The sequence below is a fragment of the Pongo abelii genome, chromosome 3, assembly GCF_028885655.2.
Source record: "Pongo abelii isolate AG06213 chromosome 3, NHGRI_mPonAbe1-v2.0_pri, whole genome shotgun sequence".
NCBI classification, from domain to species: domain Eukaryota; kingdom Metazoa; phylum Chordata; class Mammalia; order Primates; family Hominidae; genus Pongo; species Pongo abelii.
Genome location: NC_071988.2, coordinates 63,343,582 through 63,363,291, shown reverse-complemented (window position 1 = coordinate 63,363,291; position 19,710 = coordinate 63,343,582). Strand labels below are relative to the sequence as shown.

Below are 19,710 nucleotides of genomic sequence, written 5' to 3'. Positions count from 1 at the left end.
GTGCACCGTTTCCTAAGCCCCTCGGAAAAGCACAGTATTCGGGTGGGAGTGGCCCGATTTTCCAGGTGCCGTCTGTCACCCCTGGAAAGGGAACTCCCTGACCCCTTGCACTTCTGGAGTGAGGCAATGCCTCATCCCTGCTTCAGCTGGCGCAAGGTGCACTCACCCACTGACCTGCGCCCACTGTCTGGCACTCCCTATTGAGATGAACACAGTACCTCAGATGGAAATGCAGAAATCACCCGTCTTCTGCGTCGCTAACGCTGGGAGCTGTAGACTGGAGCTGTTCCTATTCGGCCATCTTGGCTCCTCCCCCGGCATTTGTCTTTCTCTATCAAAATTAAGTTTTGACATCTTAAGTAGGATATTAATTTTAAAAATTAATAATATTGTATGTCTGTGTGTATGTCTGGTGTCTGTGTATGGTTTTCCTTCTCCTGGGCTTTTCTTATAATTAAATTTGTCTAATGATTTTATTTTTATATTGGCTGGCATAAGATTTTTATTTAGTTGTCTAAATGTAACTAGCACACTGTAATAAGTTAAGGGCCTCAGTGGCCGGGCATGGTGGCTCACACCAGTAATTCCGGCAGTCTGGGAGGCTAACATGGGCAGATGACCTGAGGTCAGGAGTTTGAGACCAGCCTGGACAACATGGTGAAACCCCATCTCTACTAAAAATACAGAAACTAGCTGGGCATGGTGGTGTGTGCCTGTACTCCCACTACTGGGGAGGCTCAGGCAGGAGAATCACTTGAACTCAGGGGGCAGAGACTGCAGTGAGCCAAGATCACACCACTGTACTCCAGCCTGGGCAACAGAGCGCAACTCCATCTCAAAAAAAAAAAAAAAGTTAAGGGCCTTAGTGAACTGTGTTATGAAACAGGATTCCAGCATATATACAAAGAAAACAAAAGGGTTAATTCTTATATAAGCATAAAAAGTATTTCTTTGCCTAAAATATTATGGATAATAATATTTAATCAAGCTATTTCCTTTACTCTCCATAAAATTTTAAATTCAAATCAAGATTTCAAATATAATATTAGTTGTTTACTGGATCAGTAGTTTTCAAAATTTTTTCCTGCTGCAAAACACATAATGGATACAACATATTCTATCCAGTAATGGTGGAGAGAATTATTCACAAAATAGTTATTATTTATACAGCCAGCAATCATTCCCATGCCTAGGGTCCAACAGAACCAGTGTGGATCAGCTTGAATTTTAATAAAAATCCAACACATTTCGTAAAGCTCCTGTCATAGGTTCTGGAAGCTCATTTCCTGTAGTAGCAACTTCCCCTTACTCTAGCATGCTCTTTGCTGGCCTTGGTTGCAGGCCTAGGGTGAAAGGACTCTAGAATGGATGAAAGAGGAGACAGATTATAAATACCAACTATAGCTTTGGGACCACTGCAGCAGTGTGGAGTGTAACCCGTTCTATTAACTTTCCTGAATTGAGTCTTTCGTAGATTGTTGCCAGCCACCATCTTGAAGGCTTTGGATTGGACTTCATGTAGGACACAGTGGATCTTGTGGTACAACGGGTGAACTGCAGTGGACATCTCTTATGCTCCACTTCACATCCTCTCAGCCCATCTTTTACTAGTGGCATTACAATGGCCTATACAACCTAAATGTTCAAAGTTTAAGGGAGTCATTATCCTTCTGAAAAAAATCCTTGATACGGGGTAGTGGGGATGGGTGGATAAATGCTCCTACCTCCTCTTCAGGAAGACAGCTGTGAGAGATACTTTATGGCTCTTTAGAATAGCCCAGCAGCATCAAGCCTTGGGCATTCACAATGATGATCAACTTGATAACATGGCCTTTTCCCCCTTCTTTCTCTTGTTTTCTAGATTGCCTCTTAAGTAAGCTGTCTTAAGGGGCCATCCAGGATTAGTCTTGCCTGTTACATGCTTCGTTGGAAGTTCTTAAGGCTACAGTTGGGCTTGAAGATTTGCAAGAAAGACTCACAGAACTCAGAAAAGCTGGTATGTTCATGATTACTGCTTATTACAGAGAAATGAGTACATACTAAAACGACGAATGGGAAAGGTGTATGAGACAATGTCCAGGAGATATCAGGCACAAGCTTCTGGGTGGAGTTGTATGGGGATGCATTTAATCCTCCAAGCAATGGTATGTGACAACATGTGTGAATTATTGCCAGTCAGGAAAGCTCACATAAGTCTTGGTATCCAGGGTTATTATTGCAAATCTGTCAGGTAGGCATGGCTGACTTTAATTACTCAGCCTACAGCCCCACCCCTCTACTTGTGTCAAATTGATACAGCATGGTCCAGGACCCTCTGGTATATGAAAACACGCTTCATCAGGCAGGATATTCCAAGGGCTCAGACTTTATCTTCTACCAGGACTGGCCAGTCAAGGACCAGTCCTATGAAGAAAGGCCTTCTTTGGAATGTACAGGATTTGAGCAACCCAGACCTGCTGAGTTAATCCTTTACTGCACACATGTATTGGTCTATCACTCTAACTACAACATAAGGTTCTCAAAGAAATGGATATTTATACAGTTTTTCACCCAAGTAAATACTTAGTAAAGTCCCTCTGCCAGAGTTAGAGCAAATCAACATTCCTGAATTCCACCCCCCAACTTTGTTTTTTTTTTTTTTTTTTTTGAAACAGAGTCTCATTTTGTCACCAGGCTCTCATTTTGAACCCAGGAGTGCAGTGGCACCATCTTGGCTCACTGCAACCTCTGCCTCCTGCGTTCAAGCCATTCTCATTCTTGAGCCTTCCAGGTAGCTGGGATTACAGGTGCCTGCCACCGCGCCCAGCTAATTTTTGTATTTTTAGTAGAGACAGGGTTTCACCATGTTGGCCAGGCAGGTCTCCAACTCCTGACCTCAAGTGATCTGCCCACCTCGGCCTCCCAAAGTGCTGGGATTACAGGCGTGAGCCACAGCGCCCAGCCAGTATTCCTGAATTCCTAAACTAATTTTCTCCCAAGAGCACATTTCAGTGTGCATTTTGAAAAGTACTCTGGGGTATTTGTACACCAGGTCCCATCAGTCCTCAGTTAAGGGTTCTCAGGGATATTAATTTCCCCATTTCTTCCTTCTGGCCTGCCATTTTGCATCTGGGCAGAGCACATGGCCCCAAAATGCCCTCAGGCAAAGAGGTGCAGATACCCACAGCTGGAAGTGGGCTAGAATATGCTGAAGGGGCAGGGAGAGGAATCCAGGCAAGGCAATGCAGCAGCTGCTACAGTGCTCCAAAGTTCCCTAGGGTTGAGGAGGAGGAGGAAAATGAGTTAGAATTGTGGAAGCCTTCAACTTATTGTCACTTGATAGAAGAGTCTCATCTCCTAGAACACAACACAAATTCCATCTTTGGACCTCAAAAAGCTGAAAGTCATATAAGACTGATACGGTGGGTAAAATCTAATGTAAATTGGTATTGGCATTATATTTGCATTATAGATAAGGTTATAACTTCAAGGAATAGGTGAATATCCACTATAAGTCAATAACGATTTTTTAAAGGTTTAGTCAAAACAAAATGAGTACATACTGCAAATGGGGAGCATGGCCTTTCATCATGAATATTAACTAAATAAACATAAAGACATTTAAAGATCAAGTTAATAAAGGAGTGAGCAGATAGGATCTGGAATAGCACATCCCAAAGGGAAAAAACATATTAAGAACCTGAATAGTCATCTGATGTGACTGTGCTTATTGTCTGAAGATCTCTTCTGGGGTTTTGTAAGGGAGTTTTATGGAGAACAAACTTACAAGGGGCAAAATATAAATGGCTGAAGTCTATGATAAAAGCTTATAGGGAATAGTGCTATATGATTTCTTTAATTTTCTCCAGCACTGTTTTTACAGCTATCTCAGTGAGCAAAATGCAAGTTTTATAAATAACTTCTTGCATGGAGCTCTCTGATTTATCCCATTCAGAGCAAGCTACATCTGTGCAGGCAGCATAGCTTAGCTGTGGAGGCAGGGGGCAAAGAACTGACTTGACTGAAAAAAATGAACACATTGGCAAAAGGTAGCCAAATTCTAAAAAAAGCGGGGGTGGAGGAGTAGATTTTAAGAGTTCCGGCTCAAAAACAGAAATATAGAATTGATCTGAGCATATTAATATTGCTTAATAAAGAATATTGCAATGCAAGTGGGTGGCCTATGTGAAAATACAGAAAAGGGGATCAGAACAACCAAAGTCAGTAGTGTCCTTCCAGCTGACATTGACTCTGACCCTAAGGAAAACAAATACACTTATTAAGGGCTATACTCTGCTCTGAGTTAGAAATGACTCACTTAGCTTCTGAAGATACTCTGCCATTTCTGTCAACCTTCCTTTGCTCTGAATGCATGCTCATAGAGCAAACTACTTATTTGTTTTCACACAGGCTTTAAGATATCTTGAAACCAGAAAGAGCTTGCTGAAGAGCGGACATGACTATGTCTGTCATTGTAAAAGAACAGCCCTGATGATAAATTGATAATTTGGTAGGTATTGTTACCTTAAGTCAGATGACTGTTTTGGTAGGCTGAAAAAGTCAAGTTCCTGGGTCACGAAGTGAAGAACCAGATTTGGAAGTGTTAAAGCCAATCCATGAGGCCTGGCCTGGAAAACTAGCCATGCAAGCCCCACTCAGTTGAACTATACACCTTCAAACTGGACAATAGTACCCACATTAGTAGTATATGTGTAAGAACATATGTAAAAGAAAACCTCCTCAAATCACACAGACAAAAGGGCCTAGTATACTATGAAGAGCCCAGACTCTGCAAAAAGCATTACAGGGTCACTCTGTGCCTCTACTTCTGCTCCTTTAAGATTCCAAAACCTATGCATACAGATAAACGTTGCCCTCCAAATTCCTTCTGAGACTCCATATGTTCTTTCAAAGAAAAAAAAAAGGTTACTCACCCTGAGTAACATAGCAAGACCCCATCTCTACAAAAAAATATAAAAATGAGCCAGACATGGTGGCACACATCTGTAGTCCCAGTTGCTCAGGAGGCTAAGGCAGGAGAATCATTTGAGCCTAGGGGCTCAAGGCTGCAGTGAGCTATTGGACAGCACCACTGCACTTCGGCTCAGGCAACAGAGCAAGACCCTGAATTAAAAAAAACAAGAAAAGAAAAAGGTTTCTGTTCAAATGCTTTTAGGAACTTTACTTTGGAAATTTCCCTTAGAGCCATTTATGCAAAAATATCTGTTGTTTAAGCCACTAGTCTATGATAGATTTGCTGTAGCAGCTTGAACTGACTGAGACACTCTCAACCACATTCTCATCCCTGGGAGAACAGGAACCTGGTCCATTCTCCTCTAAAATCCCCTAACACTCTGACTTGTGCAAAGTAGGTGCTCAGTGGAGGTTTGTTAGACTAATGAGTGTGATTGCTCATACCTCTACATAGGAAACTTTTTACGAATAGACTCAAAAATATTTCTTTGACTTTTACCACTTAAACTAGAAAACAGTAACTACTTGGCAGCAGAACAGGGATCTAGACCTGATACTCCTGTAGGAGGAGTTCATGATCTTGTCCATTGGATCATTCAGATAGTCCTTTCAGAAAGACATAAAATGCCTAAAAGGTAAAGGGTCATGTCATGACAAGGGTCTTTTTACTTGCCGCAATAGTTTTGGTTGCAGAGCAGTTCTGATACTCTGGGTGTTGCCCACGTCAGGGCCTGGTAAGAGTTTCCCAAAGAGCATTTCCTGTCTTTTTGCATGGCAAATGCCAGCCACAGTCTTACTGCACAGGTGAGTGAATGGATTGATGCTCTATCACATAAGAAATGCCATGCTAAATAGGCATGATACAGGTAATGGTTTTGTCCTTTTCATCTATATAATATATTATAATATGTTATTTTCTATTATGAGGTCTTCATAAGCAAGACAATTTGTTCTTCAATTTCCTGTTCTTGTCTCATTGTTTTCTCTGACCATTTTTATTCAAAATTCTCCTGTATGCTTGTTTTTTGTCAAAGTGACCGCAATGCAAGTTGAGAGCAATGTAAAACAGAAACTTCGAAATTGGCAGCCATGACACAAGAGGCTGTTTTTAATTAGTTGGGAGGAATAGGATTAGGGAAAGATGTTTTTTGTGTGCTATTAGCAGTTTAATTCATTAAGATTTTAGTAAGGTACTTCTGAATGGCTACTTCTGGTTGCCTTGCTTTATTTAAATTGACTCAACTCCATCATGTCTCAATATTTGTTCTTGACATTTCTGTGCATCATTTATGTTCCAGAAATAAGGTAGTCCGTGTCTTGAGAGAGCTTGTATTAGTCTGCTTACACGCTGCTAATAAAGACATATCTGAGACTGGGTAATTTAGAAAGGAAAGTGGTTTAATTGACTCACAGTTCCACATGCCTGGAGAGGCCTCACAATCATGGTGGAAGGTGAAGGAGGAGCAAAGCCATGTTCTTACATGGCGGCAGGCAAGAGAATATGTGTAGGGGAATTCCCCTTTATAAAACCATCAGATCTTGTGAGACTTATTCACTTTCATAAGAACAGCATGGGAAAGAGCCGCCCCCATGATTCAATTACCTCCCACCAGGTCCCTCCCATGACACACGGGAATTATAGGAGCTACAATTCAAGATGAGATTTGGGTGGGGACACAGCCAAACCACATCAGAGCTGGATGTCTTAGGCTGGAATATAGAGAAGCAAACAAAAATAACCACAATAATATGTTATATATTACAATAAATTGTAATGTTTTGTGTTATATAAAATTACAAAGGTATAGGGTGGTTGATTATTTCTGGCTTAGAATAGGCAGCTTAGGCAAGCAAAGTGAAAAGAGGAATTCCAGGTAGAGGGAAATGTAGGAGAGAAGGATTGAGGCTGGAATGTGCACAGGATATTCAGGTAAACAATAGTGAGTGATGGGGAGTGGTGAAGAGAACAGATGGAGGCATAACTGGAGAGCTGGGCTCAGGTGAGGTTGTAAAGGGGCTTTGTTTACTGTGCTAAGATGTTCATGTGCTATCTGGAGTGGGTGGTGAGACACCATCAAGAATTTCAAGTGGGTTTCAATGAGTGCACAGAAATGAGGCTGGAATGTGCACAGGATATTCAGGTAAACAATAGTGAGTGATGGGAAGGTGGGGAAGAACAAATGGAGGCATATCTGGAGAGGTGGGCCCAGGCTAGGTTGTAAAGGGGCTTCATTTATTGTGCCAAGATATGCGGGTAGTATCTGGAGGGGGTGGTGAGAAGCCATCAAGAGTTTCAAGTGGGTAGGTGTCATGGTAAGATGTGTGTTTTAGAAAGATCACTCATGCAATGTGGGAGGCTAATGGAAGAAGAGTGAGCCAGGAGACGGGGCTGTTAAACACCTTCAGGACTGATTCAAGCAGTGGGGGTGGAAGAGGAGATGGATGCAAGAGACTGTTCAATAGATCCCAGCGGCCTCGCTCTTCAGAGAGATTATGGCAACATAATGGGAGATAGACAGAAGAGTAGCATGCCAGAATGTGTGCACAATTGTCCACCCATGTCCTCAAACTCAGTTTGCTACTTATTTCTTAAGTACAGCACCCTAAGACACTGCAGGTTGTGAATTTTATTTTATTTGTTTATGATTTGTGATTACTCATTATTTTAGACTAAATCAGAATTTGTGATGAAAAAGGTAGTTGGGTACAATTTGACTTGGCCCCATATATTAAAAAAGAAAGGAAGACTTACTAAGAAAATTTAAAGTTTTTTTCTTTTTTTAAACCTTTTTTTGAGATAGGGTCTTGCTCTGTTGCCCCAACTGGAGTGCAGCTGTGCTATCATAGCTCACTGCAGCGTCAAACCCCTGGGTTCAAGCAGTCCTCCCACCTCAGCCTCTTGAGTGGCTGGACTTCAGGTGTGCACCACTATGGCCAGCTAATTATTTCATTTTTATTTTTGGTAGAGACAGGGTCTCACTGTGTTGCCCAGGCTGTTCTCTAACTCTTGGCTTTAAGTGGTCCTTCTGCCTTGGCCTCCCAAAGTGCTGGGATTACAGTTGTGAGTCACCATGCTCAGCTAAAGATTTCTTCTAAAAATAGCAGTTTTGAGCCTTTAAAAAGCACAAAAGGCCAGAGAAGTGTAACATATGCCAGGTCCCCCATCCATGCAGGAGCCATACCACTGTCCTCCCCTGGTCCTGCTTTTCACCCAGACTTCTCTTCTGTGGTTGCCAAAGAAGCCAGTGGGACTAATGTTAGACATATTAGAAAAACTGTGGGTTTGGGAGTGAGGAAAAAGGGGAAATATTCTCCCTAAGAATATACGGAGAGGTGGAAGGAACTACAGCTTTAAAAATCCCCTGCCAATTTTAATTTTGTTCTTAGGGACATTCCAGCACAATGGAAAGAGAGGGATTTGCTACTAAGAAAGTAAAAGACAAGAGTGCTAACATTTTTTAGGGTTTTGTTGTTGTTAGAATGAGGAAAATAAAGATAGTTAACTTACCCAACGTCACAGAACTAGTAAACAATAGTAGAACTCAGGCTTGAACCAACCACATGGCTTCCTAAACAGTGGAAGATTTTGGGCCAGGCGTTGGGGGTTCACACCTGTAATCCCAACACTTTGGGAGGCCGAGGTGGGTGGATCGCTTGAACTCAGTAGTTCAAGATTAGTCTGGGCAACATAATGAGACCCCCATCTCTACCAAAAATACAAAAAATTAGCCAGGCATAATGACATGCGCCTGTAGTCCCAGCTACTTAGGAGGTTGAGGTGAGAGGATCACTTGAGCCCCGGAGGCGAAGGTTGTAGTGAGCTGAAATTGTGCCACAGCACTCCAGCCTGGGCAACAAAGCAAGACTCCATCTCAAAAAAAAAGACTGGAAGATTTTTAAGAAAGAGAAAGGTACTGATGTGATATTTATGAGAACAAAGAAGATAACATTTAATATTTGGGGATCCAAAATGTAAAACAAACCTAGAAAGATGAAGAAGACCATATGGATTAAATCTTTCATGAATGACTAAAATTAAGCACACACCCTCCCAATCCCTGGTTTTCTGTACTCTGTACTCTTATAAATTTATTTTTAAAACTTTTATGGTTACGGTTGTACAGGATTATCACTTGCTATTTTTGTCTTTTTAGTGGTTATTTAACTTAAAAGCACAAACTATAAATTATGTTTAATGCAACAATATATTCAATAGCTGGTTCTAGACAAATAACTCCAGATTAGAGATCTGACCAATAATACAGTCACATAGAAATAGCAAAAATATGACCTGCCTGTTGACCTTAATTTCAGTTGTAATTACTAGGGATTTAATAAAAGATGAATAACTTATCCCCATCATCACTGTCATCCTCATCACCACTAATATTGATCAAGCATATCAAGTGTCCTAGGAACTGTATATTATCATTTAATCATCATTATCACTCTATGAGAAGGTGTATTGCAATCCCTTGTCATGGATGCAATATCCATGGCTTAAGGACTGTAGCAGACGCTTTTGGAGCACCATGCTACGTGCTCTGCTACATCTGATATCAGTTCATTTTGGTCATACAGTTCCAAGCATGTTGCCCAGGTCCCACATCAATTCATTAACATTTTACTAATGGGGGCTTCCCTATAATTGTTAATATGGCATTGAGATAATGCATGCTATGGCAACATTCTGGCACACTTTATTCTTTGCATAGGATGGGTTCCAGGGCCAAAGTCACTTCCATGGAGTTAGCTAATTGGTTAAGGACATCAGCATTGCTCTGCTTTGCTGCCTCGGGAAGCTTTGAAGCCTCAGGAAGCTTCTCAACCACTTGACAATCGGGAAGTGTCAGGCAGCTAATGACCAGAGGGGACTCTCAGCCAGTGAGGGCAAGAATCACGGCTGAGACAGCTTCTGAGATGCAATCTATGCATAGTTCCTTAGAAGGTCCCCACACAATTGAGTCTCAGTTGCCCCCAGTGGTAACTAGACAATTTGCATGCTCTCTATTGGCTTCTCTTCCTTCCAAGTCTCACTTTTCTCATTTCTGCTTCCCAGGATCACCTTTGAAGTAAACTATCTTTACCCAAGTTCTCAGGAGAACCCAAAATAAGGCAGGTATATTAAGTATCTTGCCCAAAGACACTCAGTAATAGGCAGAGCCAGGATTCGAACCCAGAAAGTCTGTTTTCAACACCTGCAGTCTTAGGCACTGTCCTGAGGAACTTGGGCTCTAATGCAAACAATAGGCACCTTGTTATATAAACTCCAGAGAGTCACATGAAGAGTAACTTACATAAAGTTACTTACATTGAGTCTAGTGATAAATAAGTGTGATCTTCATGCCTGCATCAGGGTCATTAGTAAGAATCAATTCAAGGTGGAAAGTAATATACAATTGGAGTAGTTATCAGGTTTAGAGGCAAATTTTGGACAGTCTTTGCAGGCCTGTGATCTGGTTCTGACTCTACTACTAAAAACATTTTGTGATTTGGGACATGTTATTGAACTCCTCTCCTCATCTGTAAGGTGAAGACAATTCTCACCCAGCCTGCTGCCTAGGACTACTGAGAAGCCCAAGGGAGATACAGTACCTGAGATTTCTTTGACTCTCATAAAGCACATGGCTATTATAAATTACTATTATTGAAACTTTGACTTATCACCCTTATCAATCTGTATGATTATTTCTGCATATGTTATGCAACAGGCACCATGAACAAACTTTTTAAGGGATACACTAAATAGCGTAACATATGACCTTGCTGTGACATTACTTACAAGAGAGTGGAATTGAATATAGAACAGATCTGATTTTGAGCCTAAGAAATAGCATTTTACTAATGGGGGCTTCCATATAATTGTTAATATGGCACTGACATAATGCATGCCGTGACCACATTCCAGCATACTGCATTCTTTCCCTAGGTTGGATTCCAGGACCAAAGTCACTTCCTTGGAATTAGCTAATTGGTTAAGGAAATAAGCTAACTCTTCCAGACCATTATCCTTAGTACCAATTAGTGCTAATGGATCCTAATAAAGCATGGGCTATAATAAAGAATGGGCTACAACCAACCTAAGGACATTTAATGAAATAAATGTAAAATCATAGACCCAGAGACAAGGAATTTTAGAAAAGGAACACTGGTCATCATCCCATTGTTTGGGAGAGCCCAATAAATATTACTATGTGCTGAACCAATTGAGAAATAAGATAATGAAGTAAGACAGTTGGGATCAAAACTATTACATTATCACTGATAAAGCTGATAATGAAGAAACTGGTTTAAGCATGGAGGGAAGTGGCCCTTCCAATAGGGAATCCTACTGGACTACTGCAGACCTCCTAGGCTGAAAAAACTGCTTGCAAAACTTAGAGCATGGGGAGAGTAGGCCAGAGTACGTGCTTTTGGTGGCTTGTTTATTCCTGAAGAAAGAGGAGATTGCGTAGCAAGTTGATGACAGTGCCAGGGCTGAAACCCAGTGCTGTTCTATTTATTTATGTTTTTTAAAAAGGAGCAAAATCAGAATGGCAGAAACCTCCTGCTTTATTAGCATTGTGTCTGAAAAAAGCTGGAGGTGGGGATTGTTTCATTAACTATCAACTTAATATGAAACAGTCCGTGATGGGTGCAGTTCCGGTATAGGGTCCAGATCACAGAGAATAGCATTTCTTGTGTTCCTAAAACTGAGATGAGGATGGTACTCAACTCCAGAAGCCACATTTTATTAGGAGGATTGAAAATAAAAAGTACAGAAGGATACCATGAGGATAGTAAGAAGCTGAAACAGAACTGGAGTTTAAAAAGCCCTCACAGAAAAGAGAAAGGACACTTGTTTCTGCAGAGCTCCGGAAGAAAGAAGGCAGAAACCAAGACTAGTGGCAGAAAGCTGAACGAAGGCAGTTATAAGTCAATAGAAGGAAGAACTTTCTAATACACACACACACACACAGACACATACCCCTAAGCAGTGAGTAGGATGCAAATTTGATCATGTTTCCTCCATTTGATCCTGTTTCCCCTTGTCTAAAACTACTGAATGGTTCCTCAGTACTCTTACGATAAAGATCAAATTCCTTAGCAGAGTTTACAAGGCTCTTTGGGGACTGGCCCCTCCTTGGTGTCCAGCCCCAGCCTGCACCTGGTCCCCTTTTCCACTGATGGCAACCATACTGACCTCCCTTCTGTCTCTGGTGCACAGCAGCCTCCTTCCCACCTGTTGAAAGTGCCAGTCCTTCTGCCTGGGTAATCTTCTTTCAATTCTATATCAAGCCAGCTTGTATTCATTCTTTAGCTCTCAGTTTATCTATCCTCCGGGAGACCTTCCTGACCAACAAGAGGAGGTCATTTTGCCCTTGTGTGCTGCCCTTCTTAAGCATTTGTCAGAGTTGTGCCTTTACTTTTGTTTTGTTTTGTTTCTTTTTATTGTGGTAAAATATACATAACATAAAATTTACCATTTTAGCCACTTTTAAGTGTATAGCTTAATGGCATTAAAGACATTCACATTGTTGTACAACCATACCATTATTCATCTCCAGAACCTATTCATCATCCCATACTGACACTCTATACCCATTAAACAATAACTCCCCATTCCCTCCTGCCCCCAGCCCCTGGCAATCGCTATTTCACTTTCTGTCTCTATGAATTTGACTATTCTGGGTGCTACTTTTTTGTTTGACTCTTTAATTAATGTTTGTTTCCCCTACTAATCAATGAATTCCATGAGAACAGGGAATGTGTTTTTGCTCACAATATCCCAGAGCCTAGCACAGTGTCTGGCATATGGATCTCCTGAAGGAAGGAGTGGAGGGGAGGAGACAAGGAAAGAGGAAGGAAAGGGTTTCCTGGAACTGGAAAGTCTTAAGCAGAAAATATTAAGGACCATCTTAGAGGAACATAGTTGAAAATATTTCTGCAATGGATAGCAAGATTGAACAAGATGAAGTTATTCAGCAAATATTTACTAAGCACATACTGTGTTGTAGCTACAAGGTACAGTGGATACTGTACTGAACCAATCTGTGCACTGATGTATATGGTACATTTCAATTCTAAGAATTGGTGATTAGATGGAACAAATCCATTTAATACCATGTGACAGAAAAAATAAGAATGTACAGCATTCTGGACCAGGTTTTCATCCCAAATTGCAGTCATACCTAATTTCATTAACTACATATTCTTGACCTTGAATATTGGAATTACTTTTATGGTGAGCCATAGCTATGATTTACAGAGGATGGGAGAAGGAGAATTAAGTTAATGTCTTGTGGAAAACAACTGTGAGAACTAAAATAAAGAACCATTCCAGTGATTCAGACCAACACTTTTTAGTAACCACTAAGTACGCAATTAAATAAAGCCCAACTGAGCTTATTTCCACTGAGTGCTTCCGAAGAGTTTGAATATGTAAGAACAGAGATGAGAAAAATTCTAATTCCCTTTTCCTGGGATGTTGTCCGCAGTAAAAGGCTCCATTTGGAAGCAATTGCTTAAAAAATTTTTAATTTTGATGTTCTAAAACTATGTACTTGTGATGAAAGAATGGAATCAGACTTGCAGCTCTTTCTGTCAGCAGAGGCAGAGGCAGAATAGATCATGAAGGAACAGGATTGTGAAGGATAAGGCCAGAGCTGATTCTGAGCTTAAAGAGCACAAAATGAACCCCCTGCTGATATTTAATTTCTCTGTGCAATTTGTTATTTTATTATTTCCTTTTCTTTTTGAGACAGAATCTCACTCTGTTCCCCAGACTGGAGTGCGGTGGTGCGATCTCAGCTCACTGCAACCTCCGGCCTCCTGGATTCAAGCGATTCTCCTGCCTCAGCCTCTCGAGTAGCTGGGATTACAGGCGTCCACCACCACACCCAGCTAATTTTTGTATTTTTAGTAGAGACAGGGTTTCTATGTTGGCCAGGCTGGCCTCAAACTTCTGACCTCATGATCCGCCCGCCTCAGCCTCCCTAAGTGCTGGGATTACAAGTGTGAGTCACCACGCCCAGCCTATTTTATTATTTTCTTGCTGGCCTGTTCAGAGTCACTGGTGAGACTCATCCATTGTTATTAAATACCTTCCCACCATCACTGACCTTGGAGCATGCCGCCTAGTGACAGCCACGCGAGAAGCAGCTGGAAGGCGAATTAGTGCCACAGTGCATGGCCTCTGCCCTTGGGACGTTTGGTTTGGTATCCACGTTTGCAGTCACTGCTGTCTTTGTCCACATTGCCTTACCACCTACACCCTTGTCCTCTTCTTGTGCATCAGCAAGAGTTTTGTGCATGGGAAGAGTATTGTTGTATCTTAAGATAAGGAATATCAGATCAGACTAGTCTACAAGACGCAGAAAAAGTAAGAACATAGAAAGAGACTGAAGATACATTGGAAGAGAAGATAATGGAGTGAAATTTTGGAGGAGGTGGGAGGGGTGAAACAAATGCCCATTCATCTGAAAAGTCATTTTAAGACTGAGTTCCAGAGGGCTGCTAAAAATGCTCAGGGTTCTCTAACTTGGCAACTGTTCAAATGTGCAACTCCTCTATTATTGCTCCTTCTGTATTTGTTTCTTCTCACCAAAGTACTTTAGTAAAATAATAATTCAAGAGAAATTTATCATTCAGCTCTCAAAATACAGCCATTCAGAATACAAATTTGACTACACTGGCTTCAATGCTTTGAAAATGTTTAGGATCTCATTAATTTTGACCTAAGTTGATTAGTATATTTGAGAACCATATTATATAAATGTAGTTTTATAAATTCCTATGTAATAGAATAAGCATGACATAAATAATTTATTAACAATTCAGGTATATCCAAATGGTTAAATATCAAACAGTTTCTATCAAGGTAACCATCTGGATATACCTGAATACTAAAAAAAAAAAAAGAAAAGAAAAAAAATGTAGAGAAGTGTTTTTTGTTTTTTTTTGTTTTTTTGTTTTTGAGACAGAGTCTCGCTCTGTCACCCAGGCTGGAATGCAGTGGCACCATCTCGGCTCACTGCAAGCTCCGCCTCCCAGATTCATGCCATTCTCCTGCCTCAGCCTCCTGAGTAGCTGGGACTACAGGCACCTGCCACCACGCCTGGCTAATTTGTGTGTGTGTGTGTGTGTGTGTGTGTGTGTGTGTGTTTAGTAGAGACGGGGTTTCACCATGTTAGCCAGGATGGTCTCAATCTCCTGACCTCGTGATCTGCCCACCTTGGCCTCCCAAAGTGCTAGGATTACAGGCGTGAGCCACTGTGCCCAGCCCAAATATCATTTTCTTCCATCTGCGTCTATGCATTACAATTTTAACTATTACTACTAATGCTTACTTCCTAGAACTGACTCATCAGGAGTTCGTTCTACCACCATTTCTAAATATAATTCATAACTTTTACCTTTAACTGATTGCAGCAAAGCTGCAGTTTTGTACCATAGGTGACTAGGTAGCCATCCAGGAATCAAACATTCTTCATTTTCTCTCTCTCTCTCTCTCTCCCCCCAACCCCCTATTCTTTCTCTTCCCAAATCACATGTTTCCTAAGCCAAGGTTATTTTAGCAAATCCCACCTCTCTGACACCAACTGAAAAGGGAAAAACATTTTTTTGGTTTTTTGGTTTTTTTTCACTTATATTCTCACTTAACGCTCACAACACTTCACTTCTGGCCACCAATTGGGTAGGGATCTTTTTCACACCAAGCAATTCCCTAGTTCTCTGCAGGCACTGACTGGGCATTCTACAATTTAACCCCATTTTAACACTATCTACCTGGAAATGGCTTTCAGAGTACACGAGTTAAGGCCTCAGTCCCATAAGTGAAGATGGGACCCCACTTCAGATGCCAATCACAGCTTGTCACCTGCATTTCTGGCTGACCAGCTATAAATCAGAGGTTTGCATGACCTCCTGCTGGGTTCAGTCATTTGCTGAAGCAGCTTATAGAACTCAGGAAAACAGTTTAGGAGTCAAATTTTGAACTAGAAGCAGTATATAAAACTAGATTACCAGATTATTACAAAGGATATATTGAAAGATAGAAATGAACAGCCAGATGAAGAGATACATAGGGAGAGATCCTGAAGGGTCCCAAGCACAGGACCTCCCGTCCCTATGGAGTTTCCAGGTGTGCCACCCTCATAGCACATGGTTGTGTTCTTATTCACCACCCAGAAGCTCTCTGAACTTCATTCCTTTGGGTTTTTATGGAAGCTTCATTGCAACAACATGATTGATTAAATCATTGGCCATTGGTGATCAACTCAACCTTGAGCTCCCCTCCCCTCCCTGAAGGTGAGCACTGAGACTGGAAATTCCAACTCTCTAATCACATGATTGGTTATCTTGGCAACCAGACCCCATCCTGTGGTTATCTGGAGGCTTTCTAAAAATTACCTCATTAACATAAATTCATGTATGGATAAAAGGGGCTTGTTAAGAATAACACAAGATGCTTTTTTCACTTTTATCATTCTAGAGCTGTTTCAGGAACCAAGGCAAAAAAGTCAAATATTATAACAATAAGATACTACCATAGCTCTAATAGCTTAGGAAATTTCAAGGGTTTTAGGGGCTGTGAACCAGGCACTGTGGATGAAAACCAAAACATATACCTCTTATTATATCACAGTATCACACAACTGTATGCAATAAATATTATCTTCACATTTCAGATGGGGAAACAAATGTAAAGAGAGGAAGGGACTTCCCCAAAGAGAAATATAAATTAAATTGAAATGAAATCAAATTAAATAATATCATGAATGTAGAATAGAGGTGAAGCATGAATGACAATTGATATTTTAATTAAATTCAGAATTTAGGTCTTTGAGAATGAAAGATTAAAGGTTCCTGGCTGAATTAAATAGTTCAGTACTATAAACTATAAACTTTCCTCTTAGTACTACTTTCACTGTATCCCATAAGTTTTGGTATGTTGTGTTTCCATTATTATTTGTTTCAAGAAACTTTTCAACTTCCTTCTTAATTTCTTCATTGAATCACTGGTAATTCAGGAGCATGTTGTTTAATTTCCATGTGTTTGTATAGTTTTTTGAATGTTTTAAGGCTTGTTTTGTCCTTTTCTTTCAGACTAAAGAACTCTCTTTAGCATTTTTTTGTAGAAAAGACCTGATGTTGATGAAGTTCTTCAGCTTTTGTCTGGTAAAATCTTTATTTCTCCTTCATGTTTTAAGAAGATTTTCACTGGATATACTATTCTAGCATAAAATATTTTTTCCTTCAGCACTTTAAATATGTCATGCCACTTCCTCCTGGCCTGTAAGGTTTCCACCAAAAAGTCTGCTGCCAAACATATTGGAGCTCCATTGTATGTTATTTGTTTCCTTTCTCTTGCTGCTTTTAGAATCCTTTCTTTATCCTTGACCTTTGGGAATTTGATTATTGAATGTCTAGAGGTGGTTTTCTTTGGGTTAAATCTATTTGGTGTTTTATAACTCTCTTATACTTGAATGTTGATATCTTTTCCAGGTTTGGAAAGTTCTCTGTTATTATCCCTTTGAATAAACTTTATATCCTGATATCTCTCTCCACCTCCTCTTTAAGGCCAATAACTCCTAAATTTGCCCTTTTGAGGCTATTTTTTCTATATCTTGTAGGCCTGCTTTATTGCTTTTTATTCTTTTGTCTCCTTTGTGTATTTTCAAATGGTATCTCTTTAAGCTCACCAGTTCTTTCTTCTGCTTGCAATTCTACTGTTAAGAGGTTCTGATGCATTCTTCAGTAGGTCAATTGCATTTTTCAACTCTAGAATTTTTGCTTGATTCTTTTTAATTGTTCCAATTTCTTTGTTAAATTTATCTAATATGATTCTGAATTCCCTATGTTATCTTAAATTTCTTTGAGTTTCCTCAAAACAATGATTTTGAATTCTCTGTTGAAAGGTCACATATCTCTGTCTCTGCAGGATTGGTCACTGGTGCGTTATTTAATTCCTTTGGTGAAGTCATGTTTTCCTGGATGGTCTTGATGCTTATGGATGTTGGTCAGTATCTGGGGATTGAAGAGTTAGGTATTTATTGTAGTCTTCACAGCGCAGGGTTGTTTGTACCCATCCTTCTTGGGAAGGCTTTCCAGGTATTCTAAAGGACTTGGGAGTTGTGATCTAAGTTTTGGCCATTGTAGCTGTATCTGTATTAGAAGATACCCCAAGCCTGGTAATGGTGTGGCTCTTGCAGACTCATAGAGGTACTGTCTTGGTGGACTTGGATAATACCCAGAAGAATTCTCTGGATTATCAGGGAGAGACTCTTGCTCTCTTCCCTTACTTTTTCCCAAACAAATGGAGTCTCTCTCTGTGTGCTGAGCTTCCTGGAAATGGGGAAGGAGTGACATAAGCACAGTTGTGGCCACCACCACTGGGACTGTGCTGGGTCAGACCTGAAGCGAACACAGCACTGGGTTTTGCCCAAGTCCCACAGTAACCACTGTCTGGCTACTGCCTGTATTTTCTCAAGGTCCTAGGGCTCTACAATCAACAGATAGCAAAGTCAGCCAGGCTTGTGTCCTTCCCTTCAGAGAGGCAAGTTCCCTCCCTGCCCCAGGGCCTGGGCATTTCTAGAGATGCCATTGGGGAGCCAGGACCTAGAGTCAGGAACTTTAGGACTCTACCTGGAGCTCTATTCTACTGTGGCTGAATTGGTACCCAAGCCAGAAGTCAGAGTTCTTCCCACTCTTCTCTCACTTTTCCACTAGCAGTAAAGTCTCTCCCTGTGGCCACCACCACTGCAGGCCCATAGCCAGTACTGCAGGACTACTGCTGATGTTCACGCAAGGTTCAAGGGCTCTTCAGACAGCTTATGGTGACTGCTTCCACACCTGGGACTCTCCCTTCAGGGAAATTGGCCTCCCTGTGGCCCAGGACAGGTCCATAAATGTTCAAGAGCCAAGGCTTGGAATCAGAGACCCCAAAAGCTCACTTGGTGCTTTATACCATTGTGGTTGAGCTGGCACCCAAGCTGCAAGACAAAGTCCTCTTTACTCTTCCTTCTTCTTTTTTCAAGGAGAAGGAGTCCCTCCCCATACCCACCATCGCTAGAAATGTGCTGAGTCACACCTGAAGCCAGTATATCTTTGAGTTTCACCCAAGGTCCATGGCAAACACTGACTGGGTACTACTGCTAACTATTCGGGGGCCAAGGGCTCTTTAGTCAGCAGGTGATGAATACTACCATGACTGGGTTCCTCCCTTCAAGGCAACTAGTTTCCTTCTGGCCCAGAATGTGTCTAGAATTGTTGTCTGGGATCTAGGGCCCAGAATGGGGGACTCAGGACTCTGCCTGGTGCCCTATCCTACTGTGGCTGAGCTGGCATCCAAGTTGCAAGACACAGTTTTCTTTACTCTTCCTCTCCCCTCCTTGAGTGAAAGGAAAGCATCTCTCCCAGAGCTGTGAGCTGTGCTGCCTACGGTGGGGGAGGGGTGGTACAAGCACTCCGGAGGGGTGGTACAAGCACTCCCTTGGCCATCCAAGCTGGTGCCTCATTGAGTCACATGCCCCTCAAGTCCACTGGCTCAGAGCTCATCACAGCACCAGGACTTGCCCAGGAACTGCAGTCCTTGTGGCCTAGACTGCCTTTAAAGTTTATTTAGGACATCAAAGCCCTTTAGCCCATAGTGGTAAGGCTTGCTGGAACTCAAGTTTCAACCACTGGGATGGGTGACTCCCCTCTGACTAGGGCTGGTCTAAATGCTCCCTCCATGGGCACTGGCTGAGTTCTGCCCAGTGCTGCTTTCTGCTGTAA

General features: G+C 41.4%; 1 long non-coding RNA gene across 1 annotated transcript in view; it reads left to right on the top strand.

Annotated features, from left to right (window-relative positions):
• Nucleotides 1-1,867: 1,867 nt before the first annotated feature.
• LOC134761275 (uncharacterized) overlaps nt 1,868-19,710 on the top strand; it is a 74,471-nt gene continuing 56,628 nt past the window's right edge. Inside the window, exons 1-2 of the long non-coding RNA XR_010139695.1 lie at nt 1,868-1,996; nt 4,390-4,489. This is a non-coding gene — a long non-coding RNA (uncharacterized LOC134761275). The remainder of the gene's footprint in view (nt 1,997-4,389; nt 4,490-19,710) is intronic.